Here is a 5,229-nt window from a genome sequence, read left to right as displayed (position 1 = left end):
TAACATCACAAATCTCATAGAATTTATACTAAGAGTTAAATGAGATAATTCATATAATCTCATATCTGATACCTAGTATATGCTTAATAAATAGTAGGTGTCATTCGTATTTGTGTTCTTGTTTTAAATTTTTCAGTCAAGAAATGCACATGGATAGGACATATTTCAGATCACTTTTGTTGCTTCCCAACTCTTGGCTTATGTAATTACTTGCATGAAAAGAGCCCTTAGCCTTTCCCCATCTTCCCTCCCCCACTCCCAACCCAACGTGCCCATCCTCACCCTTGGTTCCTACAGCTATCTGTACTGAGCCTATAGATGTGTAGGTCCTTGTCTTTTGTTCTTCCCCAGACTGCCCCTCAAGGGCTGGAAGTGTGCTCTTCCTAGCTCCGTAGCATCTCTAGTGTCTACTGCTTCCCACATACTAGGTCCTCAACATGGTGCTCGCTAAGTGGAATTCTTGCCTTAACTCTGGCAACTTGAAACATGAACTATTGATTTCATAGGCTGAGATCTTTGAAGATTTTCAAAGTCTCAGAACCACTACCCAGTCAGAGAAGTTCAAAGAATGAATTTATTGACGGGCTTATTCTGCTCTCAAAAGTCATATACACTTCAGTCAGGAGAGGCCAGGGGAAAGGCTGATGATCACTGGGGAGCTTTTGCCTCTTCAAAGACTGTTTGATATCAGAGGAGAGGAACTTCGCTTGGTCTGCACGCAGATCATATGAACACCATGAGCATAAAACTAGCCCTTCCTGGGCGCCTGGGTGGCTCAGTTGGTTAAGCGACTGCCTTTGGCTCAGGTCATGATCCTGGAGTCCCTGGATCGAGTCCTGCATCGAGCTCCCTCCTGGGCAGGGAGTCTGCTTCTCCCTCTGACCCTCCCCCCTCTCATGTGCTCTCTCTCATTCTCTCTCTCTCAAATAAATAAATAAAATCTTTAAAACAAACAAACAAACAAACAAACTAGCCCTTCCTATGGGCACCCAGTATACTCAGTTCTTGCTCCCTATAGCAAGGGACCATGTGGCATAGGAACAGCAAAGCTGGCCCACCCCACTGGGCCCCATGTGGGAAAGCTTTGTGCCCCATGCTGGGGCCTCAGTCTCCTTTCTCTACTGAGAGGTTTGGAATACTGGTATACCTGGAGGCCAAAACTTGCAAAGCTTAAGCCATTATTTCTAGAGAGGCCTCACTCCCTATGCTCCCTGACTCCTTCTAGATTCTCTCTTTCTTTACGTAACTAGTTATAATTTACTCTCAGGTTTTTAAGATGGACTTTGTACTCCCTGAATGACAAGTAATACTATCAATGTCAATTAGCGATGATACAAAGTCCTAACACCTAACACACACACAGACACACACACATGCACGCACACACAAACAATAAACAAATACGAGTTAAGAAAACCCTCTATGTAGTACACTAATTGAGAAAGCCACATTATGTACAGGCTTTTTTGAAAGAAGCCATTTACTGCACTGACCTAAAATTTCATGGCCTCTTCTGGGCTTCCAAATAGGACCATAGAACCCGCCTGATAGCACTGTTGTGCCAAACCAGCCAGAAGACAGGGAGAGATGAGAGAGTCATGGGTCAGAACCCATAGAGATAGAAATAAAAAACCCCAGAATGTCCGCTCCTAGATTCTGATGGCATTGGTGACAGGCAGCCCATTGCAGAGAGAGAAGCTGTCCATCACTTGTTGCTAAATGGGGAAGATACAACTTCCCTTCCTTCTAGGCCGTATAAAATTCTAATTCTTTACAAATTTTCCCAAGATTCACATAAAAAATGATCAGGTGGCACTCCAAAGCTGAATACTTGCAGATCTTACAAACAAACTAGGAACTAGCCTCAGGACTGCTCAGAAAATGAGGGCATTTGGGCAAGGCCTGGAGCTGGGGACTTCAGCAGGTGGGGGTCAGAAGCCAGTGCTGGAAATAAACAACTTGCCCCAGGGGCTCGAAACTGGGAGGGACCCAAGTTCCCAGAAAGGGCAGTGCTGCTCCAGCTGAACAGCCCAGGCAGTTTGCTCTCAATTATCCACCCCATGTGTAATTTCAGGAAAACTTCTTTTGTAAATTGCAGATTTTTTGACACTTAACTCAGGCAAAATGAGTTGTCCAACAGTGATTTCATGCCCAAGTAAACCTGTCATCTTCACTCTTAGCCTTTTCCTTCCCTTCTTACAGAGAAAAAGGATCCAGACATTTTCCAAGAGAAAATAAACTCCCCAAACTGAAAGATTGGAGTTTTCAAGTTTGCTTAAAATGCTGAACCTAAGAAGGGGGTTCTCAAGTTGGCAAAACGCTTCCCTCCCACATCCCTACTAAGTCACCACCAACTCCAGAGGCTCTGACTCAAAGAATGTGTAAGCCTGAGCCTCATCTCATAAACACACCATTTCCATGCCCCATGTTCTAGATTCCTTGTTAGCACAGTGCAACTCAGGGTCAGGGCAAATAAGGTAAGGAGACCATTCAAGTTCAACTTCTGAAGCTGTTTTTTTCTCGGCTCAAGTTTAGGTAGAGGCCAAGAGGGCTGTTTTCACTATTGTTTCAAACTAAACTGCTGACAACTAAGAAGTATGAACACTTGGCAGAATTTCAAACTCCAACAATAAGCAAACGGCACGGGGAGATTGTTTTGTGTTGCTTTTCTATGGAAGAATGCCTTTCTAACTTGTGATATTCCCGAAAGCTATGGACTCAGGACTTCAGTGGCCACCCCAGTGGCCCTCGGAGCAGCCTGTTTGGGCAGGTTAACCCCAAGGGTCCAGAGGCACTTGATGTAGGGGACCACTGACAGCCCAAGGGGCATTCTCAGGAACAGGTGTCCTCCTTCCTCTGGAGGGGGAGGGGGGTCCACAGCTAGCCTGGCTGCTAACAGGAATTGCATTTAGAACAGATTACCAAAACTGTCATGAGAGCTGAAGATGACTGAAAATCTTGGCTAACTGGAGAGCACCAAGCAGATTCCAGAAGGGTTATCTCCCTTCTCCTCTTTAACCCCCACTTCTGTCCCAGTGTTTAAGATTGATATGGTTTGCCTCTCCCTGAATTCACTCATTCACTCAATACCTCACCCTCTCCCACACCTCCCTCGTCTGTTTCACCCATGATCCAGATCTTTCCCAGTCCCCTCTTCTCTCAAAACCCCTAATTGTGTGTACTATTTCCTCTGGGCTCTGTCATCACTCAAGGAGTTACCTGATAAAATCATTTCTACTAATGTGCCAAGTCTCACAGGGGATATATGCATTCATTGGGTTCTTTCTAGAGAAGCGGTGTTAAGCGGGGAAGTGATTTTAAGTATGGAAGACCAATGATTGGAATTTTGAGGGGCATGAATTAATCAGAAGTCCTGATTCAATGACGAGTAGCAGAAAGCCAGCTGAAACGAATTTGAACAAAAGAAGGAGTTAATTGGCTTATGCGACAGGGAAGGGCAGGGGTGGAGTTGGCCTCAAGCCCAGCTGGAGAGGAACCCTGTCAGGACCTGCACTGACTGCCATCGCAGCCCTTGCCATGTGTTGGCCCCGTTTTTATCAGCTTCTCCACTTGGCAGGAGCCACGCATGTTTACAGCTTCCATCAAGAGAAAAGACTTCTTGGCATCTTGGGAGAAGGACTCTGATTGGCTCAGCTTCAATCACGTGCCCATTTCTGGCCCAATCACTGAGGCCAGGAGATTTGACCAGTGTTTTCATTTTCTGTTGCCACACCAAGTGGCTTAAAGAAGGTCACATTTATTAACTTATGGTTCTGGGTCTCACAAGTCCAGCAGAGGTTCCCCCAGACTAAAATCCAGGTGTTGGAAGGATACGTTCCTTTCTGTGGGCTCTAGGGGAGAATCCATTTTCCTGCTTATTCAGTTTGTTGCTAGAACGTATTCCCTGTGTTTTGTCAGTCTGCAGTCCCTGTTTCCTATTTCTTTCCTCAACTGTGGGCCATCCTCAGCTTCTAGTGCCCACTTGGAAGGGCCCATGTGATTACTCTGGACCCACCTAGATAATCCTGGATAATCTCAACATCCTGAAGTCCACAACCCTAATTCCATCTGCAAAATGTCTCTTGCCATGTAACGGCAATGTATATTAAAGAGCAGACTCGTATGTAAATCTCAATGAGCATGTAAAACATATTCCCAGGTTCTGAGAATAGAGCAACGCCATCTTTTGGAAAGGGGGAGCAGCGTTATTTAACGATCAGAGCCAGGTTTTGGACATATATCTGCACCTATGTAGCCAGAGCATGGGCTGGTGTGATGGACAGCTCTAATACAACCATGTGGAAGGAAGAATAAGTTCCCTAGGGAAGAACAGGATGCTGTTCGCAGTGGGAGGAAAAAGAGAGAAATGCCCACTATAAGGCAGAATGGGCCTTATTACACATTTATGTCAGCATTCTGAAGTGTTGGTGGGCTTTTTGGTAGAAGTTTTAATATTTCCAATGGCAAGTACCTAAAACATGTTTTCATGAATAAATGAATGGATGAGAGGGGAGGCAAATCAGAGGCAGAGAATTAATCTGTTACCAAGTTTACCCATCCCAAAGTGCTAGAACTTTGTTGGGCTTAACTACGAGAGACACAGAGGAAACAGAAACTACTCATAGGAATTTGGCCCAAAGAATCATGCTCACATATGGCAACAGAAGACAGCCAAGAAGGAAGGGGACTGGGATCTGGCCCAAGACTCATGTGCTCAAGTAGACCAGGGGCTGAAACAGAGGAGGTTTAGCCAAAGAGGCTAAATACAGCATCTATGGGTTGTAGGATCCTGGACTGTTAGTTGAGACATATTGGCTATGGGTCAAATTCCTATAACCAGCCATACAACCTTAGATAAATCTGACCTTGGGTCAGTTTCATCTCCAGTGAAAAAAGAGAGTAGGACTACCAAGGATGTCAGTGAAGTGCTTGCCACCAGTCCCCATCCCACATCCATCCCCGACATCCATAACCAACCACAGCACTCTTTGCACATGAGCCCTGGCCATCCTCAGAATCCTCAAGGCAGCTCTCCAACAGCCACTACTCATTAATCCAAGTCACAACATGTATTAAAACTCCTTGGCCATTCTAGAGTTAGAGAATTTCTAAAGTGCTTTCCAGCTTTGACATTTAATATTCTAAGGTTCTAAAATAGATCGATAGCTTAGGACCAAGGAAGACTAGACTCCCCCTTGCAAACTCCTAAGGCTGGATAAGGAGAAAAAT

Source organism: Mirounga angustirostris, unplaced genomic scaffold, assembly GCF_029215605.1.
Source record: "Mirounga angustirostris isolate CCGP_5_RB_7025 unplaced genomic scaffold, mMirAng1.0.hap1 SCAF_3, whole genome shotgun sequence".
NCBI lineage: Eukaryota > Metazoa > Chordata > Mammalia > Carnivora > Phocidae > Mirounga > Mirounga angustirostris.
Note: the sequence above shows the minus strand (reverse complement) of the source record.